Below are 13,036 nucleotides of genomic sequence, written 5' to 3' on the forward strand. Positions count from 1 at the left end.
AAGGGGTTTTCCTTGTAGGCATCCTTAGCTATAATTTTACTAATGGAAAATGACGTGTCTTATCTCTTTAATGAGATAAATCGAATGTTAGTGTGATAACTTAAGATATTATGTGTTGCTGTGGCGGATTGTTACCGCGTCCACTTTTAGTGCGTCGGCAGTAGGAAAATTATTCTGTTAATTTCTGTTAGAATTCTCTTCGACTGTATCCCAGTGTCGATTAAACCAATGGCTGTACATATGAAGCGTTAAACATCTAAAATGTTGCCTTGAATGAAATTAAAAATTATCTGCCAGTTTGACTTGGAAAAATATAAGGCGTTTTGCTTATGACGCACATAAACTGCAAGCTTGTGTGTGCTTATAACATGTAATTGAAGCCTTTGCATGTCGTTCTACAATAAAATTCACAAAATATTTAGTAGTAGGTTAGGTTGCCATCTGCCGTTTCTATTTTATTCTAATTAGTTAAAGTTGCCAATTAGTGTGTTCACAAGGGTAAAGCAATGGCTTCATAATAACTGGAATGACCCACTGTAATGAATGGGCAGATGTGACTTCTATTTGACAGAGGTGCTAATTGTGAATTTCTAATCCCATCAACCCTACAGCTCTGGTAAACTCAACAGTTATTCACACTGGATGACTTGCACCTCAGCAAATAGTTTGTAGTATGAGTGTATCACTTTGTTTTGTGTCATACTTAACACATCACCACCATTGTACCTGATCAGATTTTTCCTGACAGTTATAGTATCGACATGACTCCTCTAAATAGTTTGTTTTTACTTGGGGAGAAGAAACTGGTCCTTTGAGGTGATTTGCATTGCACAGAGTCAACAGATGATGCTGTACTTGTTTGTCTTTCTGTGGTAACTCTGAGGTAAAGTGGGTGCAATGAACTAGTTAGGAGACGGCAAGTAGCCTAGTGATTAGAGCGTTGGGCCAATAACCGAAAGGTTGCTAGCTCGAATCCCCGAGCTGACTAGGTAAAAATCTGTCGTTCTGCCCCTGAACAAGGCAGTTAACCCACTGTTCCTAGGCCAGCATTGTAAATCAAAATTGGTTCTTAACTGACTTGCCTAGTTAAATTAAAAAGAAAGGGAACAGGTGAGATATAAACGCAAGTGTGGCGGCTCTTTTCCTGAAACAGATAACATCTTTGATATACTCCCATAGTGGCCTCAGCTCATTCCTATAGCTCCTGCCTAAAAAAAAAAGGAAAAGCTTCCCAACTTCCCAAGTCCTGCTCCTCCGTTGCCATGCCCCCCGTCCCTGCTCCCCCCACACCCAGTGTGTGACAGACAATGAGGGGAACACAGAGGGGTATTTCAGCAGTGGCCCAGGCCCAGCGTGGTGCATGCTCCTGGGAGAGATACACACATGCTGAGGTCACACACTCTGCGGTAACCAAACTGGCCCTGGGATAACCATCACAGAGCGGCACAGAGGGGACTGTAGTTAGGGTTAAAGCTGGGGCAGAACCTACCTCTCCTCTGAGGCTCTGTGACGGCCATGCAACGGCACCCTGCCTGGGTTTTGTCTGAGGAGAATAGCGCTCCTCGGGTAAATAAATAAGTAACTAAATGACTGTCTCCTTTTTCTTATTCAGGGGCCTAATCCAAACCCGACCCCGCAGTATAATGTAACCGTGCACCATCCAAAGACTCAGGGGCCCCTGGCCCTGCCGTATAATGTAACCATACTCTGTGTTAGACCTTGGGCCCCTGGCCCCTGCTGGGTAATGTAACCATACTCAGCCATCAGAGCTCGCAGCCTGCTGGGGTATAGTCACAACTTCCAGATGAGGCTTTTTTTATGACCACAGGAGAAAAACAGCACCCAATGCAGTAGTCCTGCAGTCCATACTCAGCCATTCATGAAATCCCCTACAGGGACTCTGAAATTGAAATGGGAAGTGACTCGTGAAAAATGGAAATGGTGAAAACATTTTCACGTATTTTATATTGTCTCAAACACATGTAGGTTGATAATGGTGTCAAGTTTGTTGCAAGCTTAATACACATTATTCCTATTTTCCTCCCAAAACCTCAAAATTCTGATGCACTTAGTTGATTCACTCAAACAGTGGGATTCAAAAGCAGTGGAGCAGGAGTTTAACTATGATGATGATTCAGTCATGCTTGGAGGTACAAATTCCTCAATTAGTGACAGTGAGGCGCTCAAGTCATTATAATCTCCTTAATTAAAAAAAATGAAGTGCTTGAATGACACACAATCTGGTTGAGGAGACATAAAACCACTGAGCCACAATGAATATTATAAGTGAGAGTGTTTGACTTGTTATTTAAAAACGATTTGATTTAAAGACAGCATCATTTGAAATGCCCATCTTTAAAATATGTTAGTAGTAATTATTAGTAGTAATTAGCTAAAGAAGACATAATAAAATGTATTTTAAGGATGGGAAGAGACGGGCTGCGGTGTCTTTGAATGGATGTTGGTTAACACAAATAAAGGTTAAATAAAAATAACCAAATAAAAAACATACATGTGTGAATGCTGTGTAAATGTAGGTAATACAGGGTTGAGGGGCCACTCAGGCATTTTCTTCAGTAATACTCTGTTCATACATGTGTAATTAACAACAAGATGAGTAAATAAAGTAAATGATCGGCTTATTGTCCATTAATCAGTTGACATGAGACAATTCCCCACCTGGCCTGTATTAAGTTTGATAGTTGCTTCATTAAAACCGTCAGGCTCCATATGGGACACATGCACCCATCGCCGTGGCGAAGGTGTTTATTTGTTGCTGATAGGTGGGATCAGTGAAGAATCAGGGCTGAGTTCCGTCCCTAATCTTCCTGCTGTTTGTGTCTCCGATGCCATGGAAACCGATACCCTTCCTCATCAAAGAGCCTCATTGGGGTGGGACTAACGACCTGACAGCTGGGGAGAGGGATTCCAGCATTCTACAAGAGCACTGTCACCCCAGGGGCTGCAGTTTAAGCTCCGATAATGCCCCTCAAAGCTTTCTACAACAGATGTGACATATTTCTGTTGAAGACAATCAAAATACGTTCATCTATTTGCCTTGTGGTCAACTACTTTGGTAGCTGTGGTAACTATCCGGCGGGGATCAAAAGTGCTCGTCCTTTTCTGAGGAAATTGTTGGATGTAGTTATACTCTGATTTGATTCTGCAGTCCTTTAGCGGACACCTCAGAAATGTGAAAATGCCTCCGTGGCATCTCTTTCCACCTCATAACATCCTTGCCCTGACAGACACAGATAGTCCTCCACTGAGCGAAATGACCTTGACCGTTTGCTTTCTCTATTCCGGATCATTTTTAATCTCCACTTAAGAAACAATATACCATTTTTCAGTTTGTGGCAAGTTGATGTTGTGATAGTTTCCCAGTGGCATTGAGAGTTGCTCCGTCTGCATTGTTCAGAGTGTTTACCCTCACTTTTCCCCCTCAGCCTTTTCCCGGCTCCCTGCTGCGTGGTTCCGCTTGGATTAAAAACGGACACATAAAAGCAGCCGAGTCCAAATATTGACTGGGTCTCAGGACCGCAGCCCTCTCCCAGCCCTGGCTCGGACAGTGTGAAAGGACACTATTGTTCCTATCGTACTCAGTGGCCCATGGCCAGCATGCTCTTAGAGAGAGACAGACAGAAAGAGGGAGGAGAGGTGAGTGGCAGAGAGAGAGAGGTAGTTGTGACGGACTATTGTGAGGGTGAATATGTTACGAGGCGAAGGAGAAGGGGCACACAGTCACAGGGTTAACAGAAGCTTCCGGAGAGGGGTCACAGGGTTACACAGGGAAACAGTGGCCATGCCATGGGTCCCCTGCATGAGGTCAAAACCCGTATTTCCACCCCTGCCCCGGCTTAGCCTGCGGATGGAGACAGGCATGTTGCAGCCATCTTCTCAGGGATGTCTTGGCGTCAGAGAGTGAGGTGATGTATTCTGGCCCTCTGTGAAGAGGAAAATAGTCCTCCTCTGGAGAAAGCAGCCAGGTCCACTGCTCTGCGACCCTGCACGCAGAGAGAGAGGTGCCTTGCCTCTGTTGCTCTTTTCAAACTAACAAGGCTACCTCTGTTTGACTGACAGCAACTAAAGTCGGTGTTGTGTTTACTGTGTGTAGGTAAGGATTTCTTTGTTACCTTACAGCAACACTCAATATTCATAGCGCCACACAATGAATCCTTTGGATTTGGATATAAGGTGTTTGCCATGCTGTTTCTGTTAAGATTTGTGTAGATCACATTCTCAGCAGCTTCTGTAAACTTGTTTTCAGTTCATTCTCGATCGGTGTTATAGCTCAGCAAGTCGGTATCCTCCATTTCATATGCGCGGGTCAGCCAATGGATTAGAGCCAACCCTCCGGTCCCTAATCTCCAAGTCTCACTCCAGCGCTCCAAGGTTCACTTTTCTGCCATTTCTTAAGGTTTAACTCTCGACTGGGCTTTTTGTGTGCTGTTTAAATGTGAGTGGTGAAATGGCATCCCTGTGTCTTTGTAGGCACCGGTGACGGTATTAGCAGAGAGGCTCTAAGGGGCTTAAGAGGTCAGTCTCCCTTTGTGTGGAGACACAAAACACTTCCTGTGGGACCCTTCACCCTGCTCTGTTCTTCCCCCTGAAAGCCAGGGCCTGCCTGACCATTCACATTAATCAGGGCCACCCCCTAATGACTGCAGTAAAGCCTCTGGAACTGCTGCTAAAAGGCCTCCTGACAGACAGACAGTATAGCGGTGGCCTGGGAAGGCTGCTGTATTGACGGCCTCTATGCACCACACTCTCTATCAGTGTGGTGAGTGGCTATCTGGGCTTCCTATTACACTTTAGTAGAACAAGCCCATAATGAAAGACAACTTTATACAGCAGGCCAAGGCAAAGATAATGAAAATGGACTCCACAAAGAGAATCCACAAAGAAAGTGTAAGGTCTGAACACTTTAAACTGCAGTTAGCTGTATTATCTACTGTGTGCCTCCTATTACAGAACATTCCCTAAGATAAAGGAAATGAAGGCTGTATGTTGCACTGCAGGTTTCAAATGGATCAAATAAATGGATAGAACAAATTGTCTGAGTACAATTCAGGGGAAGATGGATAGAGAGAGAGAGAAAGGCAGAAAGAGAATTGGAATGATCTCCTCTGTGTTCTGTCTCCTCTCCCTCTGAGCACAGCAGTTCTCTCTGCAGCTGGAGTACCTAGAGCCAGGTTAGTCAGAGATGACTGTTCCATCCTCTGTCTTTAGTTAGTAATGATTGTTGTAAGTAGTGCTCAGTCTGAGATAGCTCCAGAAGGGTGTGGTCAGCCATGACGGCTGGTTTAGTGTTGCTGGAATCCCCCCAGTTCTACTGATGGGGAGGGACGATGGCAGGGCTGTCTCTCCAGTCTATGGCACACAAGTGGCACCAATCAAGCATATTGGCACGCGGAGCTGTATATAGACCCTAGTATAATCTATTCAAAATGAATCCAAATTGAAAGGAAAGTATGCACGATGTAAAACAAATGTGACGGTACAGCCAAGCATCCGTGAAATGCTTCTGGAACTTCATTTGGTTCAATGTGGCTTTTGAAATGACAGAAAAAGATAATATCCCTCTCCATGAGGCAATGTTTCCCTGTGTCATTGGTGGCAAACTTTTGGAGAGGAAAAAATAAGTTTTGCTTCTACAGAATTTCTACTGTGATTGCATCAGACTTTTCCAATCATGATTTTTTAAACCAGAGTAGATGAAGAGTAGATGTTTTTTTAATTGACATTATTTATAAGACTCAAAAAAGAAATCTGATGATAGTGTTATGTTCCCCAGCAAGAAAACCCAAAAATGGCACTCAAACAGAAGATGGAACTAACAAAGAGTCACTGACCAACAACCAAAACAAAACAGGTGTGGTTTTAGGAGGGGTTCTGATGGGAGTGTCCGCTGAAAGTTGACTAGCAACAATAACTGGAATCTAAGACCCACCATGGGCGCCAACCAAATTTGCCCAAAGAGAAGGAAACAAAAGAAAAACCCACACCAAATTTAAAGACAGGAAACAAACCAAAAAGGTGGAGCAAAACAACATCAGGGAAATCAGACAAAGGAATGTTTTTCTATAAATAAAAATAGGGAGCACCTCCACATCCATCAAGACACCTGGGGCACTGGGCCAGCCACTCTTAGATAGCACCTGGGCCAGCCACTCTTAGATAGCACCTGGGCCAGCACAGGTGAATCACCTTCCCACTAACAAGATGGCAACCAACACAGGTGTAACACATACTGACTAACGAGGTGACACCAATCGGTGCGCCCTATGTGCTGAAGAGCTATACATGCTAAAGTCCAAACCTAAATAGAAAAACCAAAGCAGGTAATAATATCTTTACATTTATCAATGTTCTTATCCAGAACAATTTACAGGAGCAATTACGATTAAGTGCCTTGCTCAAGGTCACATCAACAGATTATTCACCTAGTTGGCTCAGGGATTCAAACCAGCAACCTTTCAGTTACTGGCCCAACGCTCTTAACCCCTAGACCACCTGCCACCCCCTTGTAGCATTATTTTCCATAGCATTCCAGAACATGTCTAGAGTGTTGTCAGTGTATGCCGTAATCTTTAGCATAGTTGTGTCATTTCAGGCACCCGTGGACAAATTAGGTAAAGTGCATTGATAATGTGATTTTTTTTAGTCAATACAAAATCCACAAGTGACATTTAGATGTGTGGAAAGAACAGTGTTATTTTCATGAACTTGTTGTCACTTTGCGGGACCTTTAGTGTGGCTTACTGGCCCATGGAGACAGAGGGAGTTTCTCCTGTTGGATTTAAGCATGCTTGGTGCTTTGGGACCCTGAAATATTAAAAAGCTGTTTGCGATCTCACAGTAGAGCCTGGACACGCAACCAGAAGAAATCCAGGTCAGGACCACCGTGACTTTAATGCAGGGGTCGACATTTAGTCTCACTCCATCTTTCAAACATGTTTTCTCACCCCCCATGTTTCTTTGAAGTTAATAAGCAACTTCGATGAAATCATATGATTTTGTCATCACCCTAAGTTAAGCACTGTTGATTGAAATCTCAGACTGCTAGGATTTGTTCTGTCTTCATAGGCGTGGCTCTCTTCTCTTGCCTGACTTTCAGCTGTGTCTTGTGACAGGGAGGGAAGCAAAGACCGCCATTTCCCTCCAAATCAGACTCCATTTTGTTTCCAAGAAACAAAAGTCGGTTGAAAATCCTGGGACCCTTAGTGAACAGACTCCACCCCTTGTTGAATTCAACATGAAGATACATAGGACACAACGAACAGCTTTAGATATGATAAAACTACATTTTTATATTGCAATTTTAATGCATTGCTTTACAACATTAATTTACAGTGAAATTGAATCTTGGGGTAAAGGGGGTTAGGGGCTGTGAGGAGGGGGGCAACAAAACGATGCAAACCAGGGGTCTCGCTCAGCCATGAGTCAATGTTCGAGGCAACATGGTCATTGCCTGGCTGTGTTTGTGTCATAGGCACGTTGTGTTTGTGCCCTAGCTAGCCTAGCTTGCCTAGCCGTATCTATGCCATGGCTGCTGGTGCCCTAGCTGAGCTGGCGGCCTGGCACCCATATCACTCTTCGTGGCAACACAGTGGGAACACGCAGGCAGACGCTGGCAGCGCCTGGGCTGATGATCTCCCTTTATGTCTTTGCTCCGCCAGGGCCCTCAGTTATTCTAGTGCATAATTGATGTAGGAGTTAGAATAGCAGAAGTAATGCGATGAGAGGGTGCAGCCAGGCGGAGCGAGGGATCGCGTGCGTGGGGCTGCAAACATTGGAGGGGACGACGAGAGGGCATCTGGAGTAACAGGTCCCTGCGCTTTGGCACGCAGAGTCAACACAAAATGTCATCCTCCAGCCAATCACAGCTCAGCGTCTCCCCCCCCCCAATAAGATGTCTTCGCTGAAGCAGAATACTATGTTCCCCATGAATCAGACAACCGACCGCAGTTATTAGTCCGCAGTCTGCAGATTATGTGCTGGATATTAATAGGTTTTATTAGCCCTTTCTCAGACTAAATTCAATTGAGACAGAAAATGACTAGCATTGCATTTGTTATATAAAATGTGTTATAATTGAAGTAATTTAACATTTTAGTGGTCATTTGAATAGGCCTGGACTGTGGTATTTATGTGGTACGTTGAGTCACAAGGCATTCTCTCCAACATCTTTGTTCCTTCATCACGTAGTTAGTAGATGTAGCAGTGACAGGGTGTATATCACACCTAGACAAGCAACTACAAAGAGACACTAATGGGCAAACAACCCTCTGTTGTCTGTTAAACAAAGAGGCCAGGTCGCAGATTACCTGTCCCGTCCCTCTTCAAAGCAGCCAACTACCTTTCACGACAAAAAACCTGCAATAAAAGCTGCAGGACTTCACCTGAAACCCATCTGAAATACCTATGTTCCTGGTTAGGATGCTGCGGTTAGAGCCTGAAACCACTCTGTATCATTCCCACTAGTATCGCTATACCAGGGGACAGACAAGAGAGAACAGATGTGCCAGATAGATGTATGAGAGAATTACAATTATGTTCTATACATTTTTATAAAAAATAATGTAGTCATTTTACATCCGGCTGCACATTTTTTTTTATCAACAAACAAGTGTTCGGTTTCGATTGATAAATTAACGTATCTTTTAATATTGAAAAAAAGTAGTTAGTAGTTAGAAATTGATAGTAATTTAATTTCCATCAAAATGTAATTTGAATATGACCAATAGTGATCTAACAAGGCAATTATATTTAGTTGTGTTTATTAAATCCTAACATCTATTTTATGGAATCAATCCATCAGACCTGCAAGCAATGTACTGTATATTTATTACTGCGTATTTTAAGAAATGTTACTTAGATTCTCAGGGGATTGTATATTATAGCACTTTCTTAGAGTTTAAAAAATACTTTTTATATTTCAGTTATGAACTCTGAGCCATGCTATGGTTTGGCCAGTTACAGTATTCCATAATAACTCAATGGGCAGGTCCGTCTGGAGACAGAAATATTACCGCTCTGCCATAAAGACTTCCGATGTAAACCTAAGCAGTGAGCACACTCCGGAAAAAATAAACCATCTTTATGAGCAGGATTTTACGATCTTAATGACCAAAGCCCAGGCCCAATGGCCTTTAAGTGCACTTCTGGACAGAGATTTTTAGGGCCAGACATGGACCAACCCAGATAGTGCTTATAGAATGATACTACTAGTGGGATTTACCACAATTGATGGTTTTCATATGTTGGTCATCACATTTTCTGAGGAAAATATGCCAATATCAGGGTTTGCACTCGCTATACGACATTTGGCTGTAGCATAAACTAAATTTAGGCATACACTAAAGTGAAGAAAAAAATACGAAAGAAAAATTATTGGACTGTGATATATTTCAACTATTACATTCCCCAAAAATATAAGTACTATATTTTATTATAAACCAACGGATTTAAAAAAAGATAAAGATAACTTTATGCAACCATTTTAAATATAGTTCACAATTATAATTTTTATATACATTTCAAATGTATTTAAATTACAGAGTATTCATTAAGGAAGATACTGATGACATTTTATTGGTAACATACATTTTATAAGTGTCTTGTGGTGGGTATAAATAAAATTAAATGTACAGTTGACCTCAGGCAAAATGTTACAAAAGTGGACAATACAAAACATTACCTTTGAATTGTTTTAAAGACTTTATATCAATGATATATAACATTTTATAAATAAGAATTTGCCTAGTTAAATAAAGGTTAAATAAAAAAGGTAATAAAATAAATAAAAACAATTTCATTTTGATTCCCATGCCGAGTTAGTTATTTGGGAAGTTGTGTAAAGGAGGCCCTAATCAGATATTGTGGAATGATTATATACCACAGTCATGTGAATGGTGCATTTGAACTGTAATTGTTATTTATCTCTCAGTCTAAGAGAAAAATGTAGTTTTATAAATAGGAAGTTGGCATTTCAGTGCTTGAATGGACCTTGGTACCAACCACGGGTGTTTTGTGACGGCTTCTATTTTTTTTTACTACTAAAAAGAGAATTGATTGAAAAGGCCCCTGGTCTGTTAGGTGCTGAAGTCTTGTGACTGCTACTTTGGTCAGTCACATGGTCCAACACAGAGGTTCTGTTAGTGAGGTCTAGACACGCGATACACAAGGGGCCAAATAAGTGCACCGGCTAACACGTCACACACATTTACCATCCACCAACCAAGCTACTACAGTATGACGGTGGCAGGCTCATTTGAAATTTTGCCCAGCAACCCAGTAACATGGTAGGAAATATAGTAGGCCGACCTAATATTGCTGGTTACAATTCTCCTTTGCTATTAGTTAAAGATTTACCAACTCCATCTGATTTTTTTCTCAATTGTTCAGGGAAATATTGAGATAATTGAGATAGAGCCTTATATATCAAGGCTTTATATATAATAGATTTAGATAATTTTGTTAATAATTTTGGTGTTCAGTTTCAGCTGACAGTGTGGCTTGCAGTGCTTGCCTGTGCTGGTCTAATGGGCTCCTCCATTTGGTTACCATTGTTCCTGTAATTTAAATCTCAGAGTATTTCTTTTTCACATCCTCGAAACTAGTGTAAGGGATAGGAATTATGCAAATTGAAGCCCAAAGACAATGGAAGTGGGAGGTGTGATCAGCCAGAAACTCACCAATAAGGTTCAAGCCAGAACCTGCCACAGCCAATGAGGCGTAGAGGAGCTGCATTTTCATTGGAAGATCAGCCCTGATTACCAAAACTGTGGCAGATACATTGGGGTGTAAATTGTGTTCCATCTGTACCCATGTCTGATTGGAGGCAGGACATTAATGCACTGTTGGATTTTTGCTGCATGATAGTGAGAGTTTATTATATAAAAATGTATCATATAACCACTGAAAGGCATGGAGCAATCATTTTAAATCAGTATCCGCAGCATTGTGTCCATGCCGCATGGTAACCATGTGCTATGGCACACACACACACACACACACACACGCACATACACACACACACACACACACAGCTGCCCTCACTTAGCCCAAGAAATCTGGTGTAAATGTGAGACAGTTATAGAAAACAGGTTCCCAACCACCCGTGCTCTCTCTCAGGTTTTTCTCACTTTCTTTCCTTTACCCTTTTCTTTCTAATTAATTATATGTATCCCTATCTCTCCATATCTCTCTCCGCCTTTTCTTTTAATGTCTCTCCATCTCTCCCCCCTCTCCCCTCCTCTCCCGGGTGTCCAGATGTATGTCACATACTGTATGCTGACTCCCACTCCTGGGCTGATATCAGATATGAAGAGGGGATAAGATGTCTCAGACTTCACAGCCTTCCTCCCCCACCCCTCAAAGCTCTACCCCTCAACTCTCCACCCCTTAACCCTCCACCTCCGACCCAGCTGGAATGGCTATAGTTCACATCTGATGTCATTTCTTCCCTCTGTGTGTGACCCCACAGGACTGATAGTATGCATTGTATGGCCATCACACATAGACATTTTCCCAACTTGTATGCCATTACTCTCCCCCCCATCCCATTACTCACGTCTGACAAAGAGAAATGCGCTTCAGCATACCCTGACTCCCATTCCCTCCCCACCAATGTTTTCTTGTTGTCTTTTGTTACGGTTCAGAATGGAGTTGGTGTGTGTGAAAGTGAACGTGATATCTCCAGTCCAAATGTTCATTATTTGTCTCTGTTTTCATGGGGAGAGTTAAAAGTCACTTATTTGTAAGGAGGAAGAAAGAGTTTCTCTCTAACCTCACGGTTGTGGTGAAATGTCAGGGGCCTGAGGTTGGCTGCTAGGGTGTGGCCACACCCAGTGGGCTGTAGAACTATGGAACCCTCCCTGAGCCTGTCTGAAAATGGATTTGAGATTTTAGCTTAGACATTTTTAGCACTTTAAATTTGTTGTATTTATTTAAAATGTTGTTTTCTTATTGTACCAGCAAAGTAATTTAGTGTTTTTAATCACAACTGTTATTAAGAACCTGTAAAAATGCTGAAAGACCAATAAACTAAACTTGAAAAGGTCAGGACTACAGAGCATAGCTAGGGCCTCTGCTGGAGAGACTTCGCTACGGAAACTTACAGAACTATGTGGAAGTGCTGCTTTTTGCACTGTATTATGCATCATCCCTCTGCACCTTATGTGTCAGAGACTGACTCTCTAGTGAGGTGTTGACCAGCACTGAATATATCCCTTCCCTCGACAAACTGATCTCAGATCATCCCAGATCATTTGGAGATAATTGCTCGTACTACCAATATACATCAGAGGACTGTACTGCAGCAGCAGCATGGTGAGCAGAACAGGCATTGGCGAGGCCGCCCGTGCTGAACAGAGGGGGCCTTCCTACCACAGCGCTCCAATTAGAGAGTTCACAAACAGATGACATAATGGCCCGGAGGAGCCTGCTGTCTTTCAGGTGCTAATTGAAACAGGCTGTGTTTGCCAGAGAGCTCATCCCAACTAGCAAATGCTAATGTACTCTCTCTGGCCACATTCCTTCTCCCAAGCCCAGGGACTTCACTCACATCCCACAGCACCGTAATGGTGTTTTTAGAGTGCATATGCTAACTGTGTGATATCCAATAGGTTATGTTAATCCGATGTAATTATGACACCAGTCCACTGATGCAGCACTCCCCTGGGGCTGGTCGGAGCGCTGAGCAGTATAGTCTCCCCCGTGACAACCTTGTCTCGTTAGCAAGGAATGTGGAAATAGCAGCACTTTACTAAACCAAACCTTCATGGGAAAATCTGGTTCTGTGGGGAGAAAACTGTTAATGGATTAAGTGGCCACTCCTTTTCCCAGTGAGGGGCTGTTTTGTAGGCCCATACCGTTCATTCACATATGGTCCTCCGTACTGGGGACGCTAATAGGCATGGCTAGCATAGCCTCTCAGCTTTAGACCCAGTTCCCTGGCCCTAACTTCCAGCTTTCCCCCTCGTTCTATTCATCTCCGCGGCCCGGCATTCTTGTTGGGTTTTTTAAGTGTGTT

The 13,036-nt window shown here is 42.8% G+C and overlaps 1 protein-coding gene across 2 annotated transcripts in view; it reads left to right on the forward strand.

Moving 5' to 3' along the window:
* Window positions 1-13,036, forward strand: part of LOC112220396 (ephrin-A5b) — a 61,652-nt gene that overhangs the window by 1,467 nt on the left and 47,149 nt on the right. The gene's annotated exons all lie outside the window — the stretch shown is intronic.

This window comes from Oncorhynchus tshawytscha, linkage group LG20 (assembly GCF_018296145.1).
Source record: "Oncorhynchus tshawytscha isolate Ot180627B linkage group LG20, Otsh_v2.0, whole genome shotgun sequence".
Taxonomy (NCBI): domain Eukaryota; kingdom Metazoa; phylum Chordata; class Actinopteri; order Salmoniformes; family Salmonidae; genus Oncorhynchus; species Oncorhynchus tshawytscha.